The sequence below is a fragment of the Erithacus rubecula genome (genome assembly GCF_903797595.1).
Source record: "Erithacus rubecula genome assembly, chromosome: 25".
NCBI classification, from domain to species: Eukaryota; Metazoa; Chordata; class Aves; order Passeriformes; family Muscicapidae; genus Erithacus; species Erithacus rubecula.
This window is the reverse complement of record NC_136677.1, coordinates 6,207,461-6,222,001: the sequence shown is the minus strand read 5'-3', so window position 1 is coordinate 6,222,001 and position 14,541 is coordinate 6,207,461. Positions and strand designations below refer to the sequence as shown.

At 48.3% G+C, this 14,541-nt stretch overlaps 2 protein-coding genes across 4 annotated transcripts in view; one reads left to right on the top strand and one right to left on the bottom strand.

The window, feature by feature from the left end:
- FLI1 (Fli-1 proto-oncogene, ETS transcription factor) overlaps positions 1 to 14,541 on the bottom strand; it is an 85,573-nt gene that overhangs the window by 43,461 nt on the left and 27,571 nt on the right. The gene's annotated exons all lie outside the window — the stretch shown is intronic.
- The window catches only part of ETS1 (ETS proto-oncogene 1, transcription factor), a 145,029-nt gene continuing 139,804 nt past the window's right edge, over positions 9,317 to 14,541 (top strand). Inside the window, exon 1 of the mRNA XM_079326699.1 lies at positions 9,317 to 9,322. The gene's annotated coding sequence lies outside the window, so the exon portion shown is untranslated. The remainder of the gene's footprint in view (positions 9,323 to 14,541) is intronic.

Sequence of the window (14,541 nt, the reverse complement as noted above, 5' to 3'; positions counted from 1 at the left end):
CCCAAAATTTCACCACTCCTGCTCCTGTGGGAAAGTCACTCCTGAAATATTTTTGTAAAGAGAATTTTGCCAACACAGACCTAATGATGTAAATCACCAGAATCCAAGGTCCAGCAGCCTCACACAAAGCCCAGGTTTGCACTGGGGAGCGACCCTGGAGCAGAGATGGCTTTGGCCCTGCAATGTTACAAGTCAGCACTTCTGCTGCCAGCACCTCATAAGAGCACAGAGATAACATCAGGCTTACAAGAAAATGAGTCAAATAAGAAACTCAAAGAGTAGCAGGGTCTGTGCTGATCTTGGGGCAGACATTAGGATGGATCAGGCACTGGATTGGAAGAGAGAGTGTTCTCATCCCTGCCCTCGATGTCTGGCACCCTTTAGGGAGCATTCCCCTCTCCCTGCCCCTTTCTCCTCTATTGTCCTGGGCACACTGTGGGGCACGGAGTCCTGGCCAGTGCTGCCTCTGGGACACAGACAGGAATCCTTGGGACACACTCTCACATAGCCACTCTTCCCTTGCTCCTAATCAAACCAAAATTTCCTTCTGTAGCTTTTCCAGACCACTTTTCCAGAGGTTTTCTCCTGCTATTCCACATGCCTTACAGGATGTGATTGGGGCAGAAACTCCCCAGAACTCCCCATAGAAAACTGTACTCATAAACATTTGATTGCCAACAGCCACAATCCAATCCCATGCCCTTCACAATCCACTGAAGTCCTGCTCAGAAGCTTTTCCTGGCTGCAGCTGGAGATCACCATTCCCCCTGGTGAGCTCAGCAGGATGAGAGCTGTCAGTTCCAAGGTGTTCTTGCCCCTTGTACCCACCTGCAGCACTGCCTAGTGTCCCTCATTGTGCTGCTCACAGCATCTCCCCACTGAGCTGCTGCTGCTGGGGCTGGGACACCCCAAGGCTGGAATCCCTGCCCAGAGCTGTCCCTGCCCCAGGAGGGATGGGATGAGATGGAGGCTGCTGTCACAGAATCATGGAATGGTTTGGGTTGGAAGGGACCCCAAAGCTCATCCCATTCCACCTCCTGCCATGGCAGGGACACCTTCCCCTATGCCAGGCTGCTCCAAGCCCCTTTCCCTGCTGCAGCAGCACTCAGGGTTAAGAAGGCAGGAAACCTCTAATGCTGTGTCCAAGTCTCTGCAGATCTGAGGATTTCTGTGGCTAAAAAAGAGGGGTTTCATTTCATTATTTTAGGGCAACTCACACTGCAGGTTTTTGCCCCAATCTGCACTGGAGACTTGCTCAGAGCCACAGAGCAGGACAGTGACCTGGAGAAAGGGCCCAGACTACCCTTTCCCTTTCCCTTTCCTCCCAGGCTACTCCATGCAAGGGCAGCTTGGCAGCCTTGGAACACAACATAATTCCTTCATAATTCAAATAAAGGGGAAACCACAACATGGTAACTCGTGTTAAGGGGGAACAAAGCAGGAGTAAGAGCAGCAGAAACAGCAAAAACACTGAAAAACACCAAAAGCACACTGAAATTAGACAGCTCAAAACTGGGACAAAATTATTTGGCAAAACTGCTGGCAAGGAAAAAAAAAATCTTTATCTTTTGGGAGTTATTTTTATATTTACTATTCCCATTAAATTTTGTATCAAGTGGTTAAAGGAAGGCTGCTAAAATCAATGCTCTATTATTTTCTTCTCAAGATCCCCAAAAGCAGACTCAAAAAGGATAAAAATATAAATCATTCTTCTGTACTCCACTTCTCAGAAAAGCACTTTACTTCAGGCACACTTTTATAGGATCTGAACCAATGACTTTTTTTCCCCTCAGTCTAGACTTCACATTAATGGTTTCAGGGCCTATTTTGGTTTGTTTCCAGCCAACTGGGAATAACCAGGTGACAGTTTGTCCATCCCAGCAAGAGGGCAGAGTGTGAAACCTGTCCTGAGCTAAAGCTGAGGAGCTGGGAGCTTTACCTTTGTCATGGCTTGGGCCAGGTTTTTTATCTTGGCAGGTAATTTCACTGAGTAACTGGGAAACTGGTGTCTGATAAAAGCCAGAAAATGGGATGGACAGTCCTGACTGGAGATTTTCCCAGGAGCCTGAAATCAGTCACACAGAACACAAAAGGATTTACCTCTATGGATTAACCAGCCTGACCCTGCTCAGGCTGAGGACTGTATGATCTCAGCAGATCTTTTCCAAACCGTGTTGTGTTCCCAGAAAATCAATCAGCCTTTGCCAGGTATTAACACTCCCCTCAGTCACCTTTCTATGCTCTATCTTCACTGCTCTGTGCCCACAGCTTTTCTCATCCAAAGCTGTATCCCCTTCCTCACTGTTGGGTGATTGCTTCCCAGAGCTGAGCACTCAAATCCACCCAGCTCTAGCTCACCTTCCTTCTCATTTCATTTCTTTTTCCCCTCATGCTTTTAAAATAATTGCCTTGCTCTGAGCAGATGTGTTTGTAAACAAAGACACATGGGCCTAACTGTGAACATGCACCCTTCAGTAAATATTATTGTAGCATTTTATGGTCTTCTCTGCTGAAGAAACGGAGGGAAACTGCAAGATGGTTTCAGAGTCTGGCTTGCTGACAAACCCCAAGAATCCCGGAGCAGAAATGCAGAAATGCTGTGCTGACCTCAGCTGTGTCCTGGAGCACCCAGTGCCCGGCCCCTCGCCTTGATGTGCTGCCAGGGGCTCTTCCCATGGCAGATATTCCATCAGGACTTTGCTGGCTGACCCAGCACTTTGTCAGGAGAGCTGAGCTCACTCCCAGCTGCATCTGCCATTGCAGTGGTTTCACCTTGTCCCTCGAGCAGAGCTCCTGGAGGTATTTTTACTCATGTCAGAAACTGAGACTCTGACAATCCTGCTGGTTTTGGTTCCAACGTGCAGAGATAAATTGAAGCTTTTCAATATAAATGATTTGCCCTAAAAAGGAAAATAACAAATGGAGAAACCAAAAAATACTGGGCGTTTGCCATGAGAGGTTTGTCCCATCACTGGGCCCACTCTTAGGCTGCCTTGGAAAAGGACAGAAAGTACAGCCTTAAAAACATGAAGCAATAGGTGCAAACCACAAAACCTTATCTTTTCTCTTGGGGTTCCTGCTGCCAAAGCACTGGAAATTGCATAAAGAGCATTCTCCCAGGAATTCAAGAGGTGGGAGGTGGCAGCTTGGGGAGACACAAATATTTCAGGTTGTGACTCAAGGCTCCAGCAGTGCCCATTCATTATTTTGATTCCACTTTGATACCATTGTCCCTGCTGCATTCACAGCCCGCTGGTATCCTGTTTTGTTCCCTGACACCACTCCCTCACAATCGCAGGAAGCCCATCAGGAAGCGACCATCGGGGCTGTTTTGTTTCCATCCGCAGAGAACAAAACAACTCCTTCAGCCCCAGATGACTTATCCCAGACTGAGGAAAAACAACAGCATGAAAGGATCCCAGCAGCATCTCCAGGAGAGAGCACAGCCTGCCCTGCTGCCTGGGACAGCAGCCTGGAGCACCCCAGCACCCCTTGGGGAATGCTCAGCCACAGGAAGGCTCAGCTCGAAGGAAATGGGAGAATAATCCATCACTGACATCTACAGTGCACAGTGAAGGTCTGGACACCCTGTGGGGGCTGAAACACAAGTCCAACACAGTCCTGCAGCTGAATCCTAAAGCAGATGTGCCTTGGATTTTCCAGAGTGAAGGCTTGAGTCTATTTGTGCCTGAGCCCTGAGCCAGGTTTGGGTTAAATCTGAGCTCAGAGACTGGGTGCCCAAGATACCCAGAGCTGGGTTTGGGTTAAATCTGAGCTCAGGATCTGGGTGCCCAAGACACCCAGAGCTGGGTTTGGGTTAAATCTGAGTTCAGGGTCTGGGTGCCCAAAACACCCCAGAGCACAAACTCAGGGTTTGAGGCCAGAGCTGGGTTTGGGTTAAATCTGAGCTCGGGGTCTGGGTGCCCAAGACACCCCAGAGCACAAACTCAGGGTTTGAGGCCAGAACTGGGTTTGGGTTAAATCTGAGCTCGGGGTCTGGGTGCCCAAGACACCCCAGAGCACAAACTCAGGGTTTGAGGCCAGCCAGGTTACTTGGGCTGGGTCAGGGACTGCATCACACGGAGCCCAGAGAGAAGGGGAGAGGGGGGAGATGGTCCAGGACTCACTGGAGCCTCTTTGCTCCCCAAGGAGCACATGGATGCTCCTGGCCCAGCACTGGCAGTCTGATCTCTGCCTCTTTGCCAGACAAATGGCTCTGACTGGATGGATGGGTCCTGAGGGAGAGATTCCCAAAGAGCCTGAAGTCACACAAACCACACTCCCATTTACAGGTGCTGGGAGCCACAGTGCCTTAAACCCCTCTCAAATATCAGGTTTAAATATCGAGATTGGCCCAGATTTGCCTTTTCCTGCCCCTGGGCACACTCAGGTGCCCTTGTGCAGCTCTGCAGCCTCTGCTGGCTCCTGAGGCACAGCCCAGCTGCTCTCCTGAGCCTGGCAGTGGAGCTGAGGGCTGCCACCCTGCTGGGATGGCACGGATCTGTGTTTTCCTAGTGCACTGAGCCCAGCCCCTGTGGCTCCAGTGACAGGACTGTTGCTGCCTACGCCTATAGCAAAAGCAGAGATTTTGTGAACAAGGCTGCCTGTGGCATTCCAATGAAAACAGCTCAGCAGGATTACACTGAGATATTTTCTTTGTCAATCTTGATCGAGATATTTGAACAGGAAAACTCAGTTTACACCAGTGGAAGTTCCCAGGGGCTTTTGATTTCTTTACAAAGGAACACTAATGTTTTAAATTTGGTGCAAGAGGAAGGTCCTGGAAGGATTCAGGGATTGCCATCATTCCTACCTCTTGGACAAAAAGCCTGAATCCCATCCTGGCACCTGGGCTGGAACCCAAAGTTAACATTGCCATACAAAAAGGAGCTGACAAGATGCTGTTTGTCCTCCTGATATCAAACATTGCAGAGCAAAGACCACCCCACCAACAGCTCCAGGGAGCTGCATAAATGTAGTGAAACTCTCACTGAGGACAAACATTCCCCCTAAATAAACACATCCAAGGCCTTCTCTGGTGTTACACCTACAAGAACCAGGCTTGGATGAGCAAGAATCTACAAGAACCAGGCAGTGAATACTGGCTCCTGGCTCACCCCACAGCAGATATGAGAGTAAAAATTAAAAAGGGGCTCTTTCACAGCTGTATTAATGCCCCCATGTCCCAGTTTCCCTGTCTGTGTGATGCTGCCTCCCAAAGAGCTCAGATTTTCTAAAGTCATCCCCTGTCCTTGGAGAAGGAGGCCACAGAACATCCAAGTGTTATCCCAGGGGTATGATTGATAGACAAAGCAAAACTGACTTTCCTCTGAGACTGAGCAAAAAACCCTCACCAAAATCTCTTATCAGTGATCATTAACAGACAGGCTGTTGGCTTTATCAGTGTGGTACTGAGAAGGGCTTTGAGCCTGGCTCAGATAAATGAGGTCCCTTGCCACCTCAAGAAGTCCCAGAATCATAGAATGGCCCAAGTCTGCACCCAGGGATAGTTGTCCATGAGTGGGAGATCCCATGTCTGGTGCAGCAGGGTCCATGGATGAGCTCCTGGCAGGGATTTTGGATGTTCTGCTGCAGGGAGGGCAGGCAGAGGCTCCTGGTGAGTTTGGGAGGGGCTGGGAGCCAGCACTGCCAGGAGGCAAATCCCAGCCTGGAGCCCACCCAGTGCTGTGGCTTTGGCCAGGTCACTCAGCTCTGCATCCTTCTCCTGGACTGGACATGAGGTTAAAAATGTCCAGTTTGGGGTGATTCTGCAGGTTTCTGCCATCCCCAGCACCTTTGCTCAGATCCCTAAGGGATTCATGTTATCCCTCAGCAGAGCCCCATGTGTACAAACAATATGTTTGTTTGTTCTGGTTTAATTTGGCTGTATTTTAAATGAAAATCATGAGCACTGAGTTGATAACTGATGTAGGGAGCTGTCAAATTCTGTCACAGCAATCATCCCAAAAGACAAAGCCATCATCTCAGGGGTGCCCTGCAGACACAGAGGAGGCTGTTCCAGTAATTTTGATTCATGGAACCAACACAAAGCACCCAAACACTGCTCCAAGTCATTTTGTCAGTGTAACTAAAGCAAGACAAGACCCTAGGCCACCCCCAAAGCTCTCTCTCCTATAGAGCAGAGGATTTGCCTTCCCCCCCCTGCACTTTGGGGTGTTTTCTGAGCTGATTGCAGCACGTTTTCCTTTGCTGGAGACTTTCTTACACTCAGACCGTGCTCAGTAACACAAATAAGAAGCAGAACCCTCGGCACATCTCCATGTTCTCAGCAGAACTGATAGCTCTGCTCTTATCTCCAGCAGGGCATGTCCCCTGAGCTGTGTTGAAAAGCCTTTTATCAGATGTAGTATAAGGAGAGTTCTCTCTGAGATGTAGCTCTGCAGCTTTGGCAGCAAAGTGGGGCTTCTGACTGAACCTCCTCTGGTTTTGTTTAGTGTTGGGGTGAGGGAGCAGGACAAGGTTCTGTTTGTGGGGCTGGCAAGACAGGACTGCTCCTTGGCCTTCCCGAAACAACTCTGCACTCCCTGAGCCAGAGGAAAGCCCTGTCAGAAATGGCTTAACGATCTTCTAATATTTCCCTGCAATTAAAGGGCACATCTGTCTTGCAGACCCTGTCCTCCTCTGCTAAAGCACAGACATGAACTAAACAGTCTGTCGTGTCGGGCCAGGGTAACAAAGGGGCCCATTCATAACACAGCACTCGGCCACTTTGTGTGTGAGAAGTGAAAGAAAGTTTGCATTTGGAGAATAACCTGTGCTGGAGTGAGCAAGAGACTTCTGCTCTCATAAATCAATCAGCTTTCCCTGCTAATAGGCCAGCCTGCCTCCTGCTGCCTGCAGCGCCCTGCAGAGACCCAGCGCTGCCTGCAGGGCTCGGGGGGAGCTGCTGCCTGGGCAAACTGGGAGGATCCAACCGCGGCACAGCTCGGGCTTCCCGTGGCAGAGGGGAGAAGGGGCTGTGCCAGCCCAGGGAACGGGACACAGCTCCGGGCATGAGAGGGGCCAGGGCCTGGGATGGCATGTCACTGGCACATCACTGTGTCTGGGCTGGCATGTCACTGTCCCTGGGCTGGCATGTCACTGTGCCTGGGCTGGCACGTCACTGTCCCTGGGCTGGAATGTCACTGTCTCCGGGCTGGCACATCACTGTCCCTGGGCTGGCATGTTACTGTCCCTGGGCTGGCATGTCACTGTGCCTGGGCTGGCATGTTACTGTCCCTGGGCTGGCATGTCACTGTGCCTGGGCTGGCACGTCACTGTCCCTGGGCTGGCATGTCAGTGTCCCTGAGCTGGCATGTTACTGTCCCTGGGCTGGCATGTCACTGTGCCTGGGCTGGCATGTCACTGTGCCTGGACCTGGGTCACAGCCAGGGATGGTCCTGGTCTTGTCCTGCTGGAGAACGGGAGCACTGCAGGGCGAACCGAACCGGACTGAACTGAACTGAACCGGACTGAACTGAACTGAACTGAACCAGACTGAACTGAGCTGAGCTGAGCTGAGCTGAGCTGAACTGAACTGAGCTGAGCTGAACTGAGCTGAACGGAACTGAGCTGAGCTGAACTGAGCTGAGCTGAACTGAACTGAGCTGAACTGAGCTGAGCTGAGCTGAACTGAACTGAGCTGAGCTGAGCTGAACTGAGCTGAGCTGAGCTGAACTGAACTGAACTGAGCTGAGCTGAGCTGAGCTGAACTGAACTGAACTGAGCTGAACCGAACCAAACCGAACTGAACCAAACCAAACCAAACCAAACCGAACCAAACCAAAGCAAGAACCAACCACCTCTCAAAGATCCATTCCTGATTTAAGTGAATCCAGGAGTTCAAAACCAAAGAAAATCAATTGAGGCACACTTTGGCATAGTCCCAAGCCAAGGCCAGGGTTAGTCCTGACTGAGAGTGTTAGGCAGTCCCTGCAGGTTTATCCAGGTGCATTGTTTAACATTAATTTAGAAATGTCTTGGCAATGGGCTCATGGGGTTTTTTTTCTCTTTTCTGAGCCCAGCACCTTGGTCATGGGCTGTATCTCTGTCTCCTAGTGCTCCCCCATACAAACAAGTAGAGTTCACACCTCAGCATACCTCATTTCCTCAGCTTTCAAGCAAGCAGGAAATGGCCAGGAAGCACCCACAAGATGGTCCTGTGGTTTCAGTACTACAGTGACATTTGGAAGATGTGGGTTCATTTACCATCTCAGCAGCAAAGTAGTTTGTTTAGCTCTAGCCAAAGTTTTCTGTGTAAAGTGAGGGGTAAAAAGGGTGTCAAGGCCATGGGGTAAGAGATGGAAAAGCCTAGGATGTGATGGGAGATTCTTGTCATATCCTGAGAAAATTCTGGAGGTTGGGGGAAAAATTTCCATCCTAATGTTGGACTGAAGGTTAAAAATTATCCAGAGAACTCCACCTTAAATAAACCAAAGTATCTTTGGATATTCTGAGCTTTCCATTGCAGTTTTAACCTTTTCAGTTTCCTTACAATATTGCAATCGGTTTCCAATTAAAGTGGAGTCTCAAAGGAAAACCTGGAAAACCTGAGAAAGCACCAAGTAGGGTAGCCTGTCAGAGCTCAGCCTTTCCAGGGAACAGGAGGATCCATTTGCATCTTTCTGAGGAAAAGACACCATGTAGGAAAAGGTCAGGCTGTATCTCACAGGAATCTCCTCTACATGTCCCTGGTGCAAATGCAGTGAGCTCTGTCACAGCCTTTGGGGGCAGGGCCAAATTAAGGCTCCCCATGCCAGCACAGCCAGTGGGAGCTTTGCCTTTGGGGTGATGTGTGATCCAACCTCCCCTGCAACCCTTTATGTATTTGTGGTTTTGTGGGAATGCAAGAATGAGTCCAGCTCACACAGGATCTATCTTGGAAAAGTTCCAATATCCAAGCAGTTGCAATCTGCAGATTTTTAATTATATTTGTAATACTCTATAAAAACACCTAAAGAAGCAATTTGATGCTTAAAAATAATTTCAGAAAATCTATTTTGTTTTTGGCTCTGGCTGATACCATTTGACTGCATGGGTACCTCAACATCAGTAACATTTGGGATTTTGATATCATGGTGACACAAACTACATTGGATTCTTATCCTGGCAGACCAATGAAGGTCTCAGAGAGACCAAAGGAAAAGTGGATCTTCCTGAGATACCTGACACAGACTGGTCTGAGCAGCTCTAATAAACCTGAGTTTTCTGTGGGCTGATTTTCCAGCCCCAGACACTCAGGGAGCTCAGTGGGAGCCTTTTGAAGGCACAGGCTCTCCCTGGTTAGGAAAGTCCCACAGGAACATCTCAGGGAAGAGCAGCAGTGCCTCATGGCAGGTCTGGCAGTCACCTTCCTCATCAGCATCCTCTAGGAAGGACATTTCAGCAATTCAGCAGTGCCTCCCTGGAAGCTGCCCTGCCTCCTCCTGAGGTGATGGTGAGGATGGAATTTCTCTTCCATGGGGACAAACAAGAGATCCAAACTTTACTTCAGATAATGTTTATAGGGTTGTCAGTAAGAAAAAATCAGTCTCTCACACAGAACAAAGCTTTGAAAGGACCTGGGGCCTGTTTGGGGACTTGCTGTCAAAACACCTGATAGAGCTACTACAAAATAGGGGGAAGAGGGAAAATGGGTAAAGCACTTCAAAATTAGAGTCACAGAGGGGTTTGAGGGGAGAGGTCCTTAAAACCCATCCAGGGCCACCCTCTGCCATGGGCAGGGTCACCTCCCACTGTCCCAGGCTGCTCCAAGCCCTGTCCAGCCTGGCCTTGGACACTCCCAGGGATGTGGGGAGGAAAAGGTTGGAAATAGAAGTCAGCTCCCAGGAGAAGCTGGTGGGGCAAAAGCCTCTATTGGTCACTTTTTAATTACACAGATAAATGTAGGTTTGGGGGAGCAGAGGCTGTGGAAATCATGGCCAGATCATTTTACATCTCTTACACTGATGTAATTGCAGATGTTTTACTGTCCCCTCCTCCTTCTCCATGTCACCCCAGACAGAACTGGGAATGCCAGGGGACCTCAGGGTTAACCAGGGAAACAATTTTTTCACTGTCATCAAGGAAAAATGTTGGTGGGAATAGTTAAACATGTCAAAATATTGCCTGCCTCTCTCTCACACACTGAAGGTCACCTTTAGGGGCAGATTTCACAGTTTTTCTCATTTCTGAGCCACTTTTCTGAAACACACAGTTACAGGATGCCCAGAGACACCACTCACTGAGGGTCACACAGCACAAACTGCAGCAAATTCGAGCTGAGAGCACAAGAGGCACTGCCTCAGGTGCTGAGCCACAGTGGGGTGTGGAACAAGGGCTTTTCTTCAGGGGCATCTTCTAGGGGAAAATCTGAATCAGACAAGCAAACACATCCTTCATTTAAATCTTCTCAAATCCTTCTCTCTGCCTTTGCTCAGCTCACATAAAACAGCATGGAGGTAAAGTCTCAGTCAGCCAGAGCAGGGGCAGAACATTCTGTCTCTGTTTCATTCATTAGCCCTTTTCTGCCCAGCCTTGCCTGCAATTCCCATTTCCTTCCTTGCCTCTCACACCAAACAGCTCCACTGCACACACCCACTCTGCCTCACTGCTTTGCAGCCACAGGGAAATTGCTTTACAATGATCTTTTAGAAGAATATTCTGCTTCTGAGAATTTCTCTCTGCTTTTGTGGACACAAGCAAAGGGATCAGTTGGTTCCTTCCCCAGTGGGGAGGTTTCAGTCTGTCCATGATCTCCTGAAAATTTTGCTTCCCATTTTCTCATATAAATTGAAGGAACAATTTATAATTTCTGTCGTTTCATAAAGATGGGATTGACTCTGATTAGAACCAGCCACTAAGACAGATCCAAGCTTAGTAAGTCTGGGCAATGTAAATCTGGGTTTGTTTTTCACTTTGGGAAGGAATTTCTAAAGACTCAAACAGCACAGTATCTTCTTTGGGTGCCCCCAAGTTATCTTTAATGTATGACCCTAAGTTTTTAGCTCTATTAGAGTAGAAAACCTAAGCCAAGTATTTATAACTCAGGCTTTCAGTTCATTCTGTTTAGCAAAAAGGACATTGCCAATGCTACTTAAAAAAAAAAAAAAAAAAAAAAAAATCAGTGGTTTGAATGAAATTGCTGAGTTAAAAATTCTGTAGTTGCAGGAACTTTCAGTCCAGTTCTCTAAATATTTAATTCACACATGAGGATCCAGGGCCCTCCCCTCAGTTTATTTCCTTTCTCCTTGAGGTATTTCTGTGATTAACACACAGATGGGAGAATTACTTTTGCTTCCATTTTCACTGAAATAACAAATCCACCTAAAACATAAAATGTAGTAAATATCAGGCATAAAACAAGCCAGGAGGAGTTTGCATTTCAGGTTCTCTCAGTTCAAGGTTTTAATCTGCTCGATTTCCTTTGACAGACAAAATTAAGAATGGGTATAAATTGAAATAGCCTGGGAGGGAAATGTGGATGGATGTGATAAACATAGGATCCCTGAATAGTAAAATCATCCTGTTCCACCACCTGGGAAGCAACACCTTCCACTATCCCAGGTTACTCCAATCCCCTTCCAGCCTGGCTTGGGACGCTTGCAGGGATGGGAACTGTATATTAAAGTGTAATTAAGTAATGAAATGTAATTAATTTGACTGTAATTAAGTGTATATAGACATTTAAGTCAACTCATCTCAATACCAGGAGAATTTACCATTTTCTTGCCCTGAATTCCTTCCATAAAGAATATTCCTGGTTCATCAGGGATGAGTGTTCAGCTCAGAGTGCCTGATTTTAGGCAGAAAAAGCCATTTCAGTGGAGCCCAGAGCAGGGGACGTGTGTGTGACTGTGTGGATCCAGTCACACCCTCAGCCAGACCCAAACCCTGTGCAAGCTGCAGAAAGAACAACAGGAAATGGCCGGGGGTATTTATAGCAGGATTGTGTTTATCCTGAAGTGATGTTCTGCACAGATTATGATGAAGCTTTTCGTGGGAGAGGACACAGCTTGTGTCAGCTGGAGGTTTGCATGCACTTCACCCCATGTGCTCCTGCCAGACTCCCTCATCCCCCTCGGCTTTCCTTTGCCTTTTCCAGCTTTGCTGAGCACCAGGAGTCCCAGCACCCCCTTCCCCAGCGCCAACAAGGAGCCCTGGCAGCCACCAGGGTTGGCCCAAAACTTGGTTTCTGCAGGTCTGGAAATGCTCCCTGAGATGGCTAGAGAGAAAAACAACCTCTGACCCGTCAGTGTCCTGAGTCACTGAGAAATGCAGAGCCTGCTGCAACTGCACTGAAGTTCTTCTCACGTTTGGGGTCCTATGAACAAAGAAACTGATGGCACAAAATGCCTTTTATCAGAGCTCAGCTCTCCAGCACAGGCTCCTCCTTTCCTGCGATTCTCTTTGGGGAATCATTTCTGTGTCCTTTATTTTCAAAAAGGGTATTGAAACACCTCCCCATTTATGCCTTTTTCGAGGGAGGCATCCAGCAAGAACTAATAATTTTCACAGGCAGATCATCTCCATATCCCCAGCCTCACCTTTGCCATCTCTCTGTGCTTTGAACATGTAAAAAGACATTCTCTAATTCATTCCCATCATCTAAATTTCCCTGAAGAGGCAAAACCCCCCAAATGTGGGAGGTAAAGTAGATAGTGCAGCAGCTGAATATCTCTGTGGGGTAAAGAGCCCTCCACCCTCCCACCCAGCCTTTGCAAGCACATCCCTGCCGAGCAGTTTATCTCAGCCACAGATATGGAATGGGGAACGCTAAGGCAATCATGATAAAAAGTGGAACTCGAGCAGCAGAGACCCTGCTATTACTTCATTGTCAGAACAGTTTTTCCTTATCTGAGTCACATCTCCTGAGGTTTGTTCAACTCATGAACGCTCAGCTCATTTCTCTGTTTACACCCCATGATATCTGAAAACCTTGATTAAAAGCAATCAGAAAAATCCATCATATGACACTGAGACCGTTTGCAGCCTGTGACAGTTATTAGCAAATGTTAACCTTTCCTTTGAGAAAACACAAGGAAATCCTGCTTTAATTTAGGCTTTCAAACATCACCCCCCTCTATCTCTGCAGTAAATCAGAGCATCTCCACGAGGCCATTGTTTGCAAATATAATAAGTCCCGGGTTTGTGTGTTTTTTAAACAAACAGCGAGAGCAAAGCGTCAGGAAGCGGTTGTGAATGGGATCTGGGGCTCGGGCCGGGCGCGTTAATTACCGCAATGGAGCCAATGCCCGCCAGTGCCGTGCGGGGCATTAGCGCGGCTATTAGCGCTTCATTAGAGCCCGAGCGGGCTCATTTGCATCCTGCTCTGCCAGGTGCTGCTCCAGGTGTCCTATTGTCACCCGAATTAATGAACGCGGCCCGGCCCCGCTCCTTTATCGGCTGCGGGAACAGGGAGAATAGAGACCGGCCGGCTGCCGGGGGGCAAACCCACCGAGCTCCCCTCCCAAAAAGGCTTTTATGAGGCTTTGCCAGGTTTCATTTCGAAGAATTTTGAATTTTTGGGATGAGCTCGTACCTGTCAGAGAGCCCCTGGAGCGGGCGGATGAGGCAGGGCTAGTGCTGGCCCAAGCTCTGCCCAGGGCTTCTGCCTCCATCCTACAAATTAGTGGGGCTGGAGGTACCCCCTGTGTGTCTGGGTCCTGCTCAGAGCTCCTCAGGTTCTACCTGACCCTCCCTTGCCAGTTCACCGATCACAGACTAAAATTAGACTCTTAAAGCCATCCTGCTGTTGGTTTTTACACTTATTCATGTCAGGGATGATGTACGATTTTGGTCACTAGAACACTTTTCTAAAACACCCTAATTCACGCCCAGAACAGCAGGTGAATGACTTTATCAGGGCACCAGGTCCTTTAGGCTTCAGGCTGCCTGCCTGGCTCATCTTTTTACTACCCTGAGCATCTTTTTATACAGCTTGGGCATCTTTTAATTTACCTTGTGCATCTTTTTATTTAGGATCTGCATCTTTCTGTTTGCCTTGTGCATCTTTTTATTTAGGATCTGCATCTTTCTGTTTACCTTGTGCATCTTTTTATTTAGGATCTGCATCTTTCTGTTTAGCTTATGCATCTTTTTATATAACTTCAGCACCTTTTCATTTGCCTTCTGCATCTTTTTGTTTGGCCAGTGCATGCTTTCTCTCTGGGTGATGAAGCAACAGCCTCTCACACCTGCACTCCACTCTTGCACCACCCCCGCACCCAACCAAGGCTCTGATCTTACTCTAAAACCAAAACTCACTTCAGCTGCGTTTTTTTTTTTTTTTTCACCCCTTTGTCTTTTAAGAATCAGCTTGCCACAAATGGCACTTGCTAAATGACTGTCCAGGCAGACACAAAGGTGCAGTAGAGGGGGAAAGACCCTGTCAGGTGCTGCAGAAGAGCCCTGGTTCTATGGAGCATTGAGAGACAAGAGCTGTGTCTTGTTCTTGCAGCCTCTCAGGAAGATTTGCCTGCTATGGAGCTGGGTGTGATGTGGAAGCAGATTTGCACCTGTCCCAGCAGCCCAAACCAAACAATGGCAGTGCTGAGAGAGCCA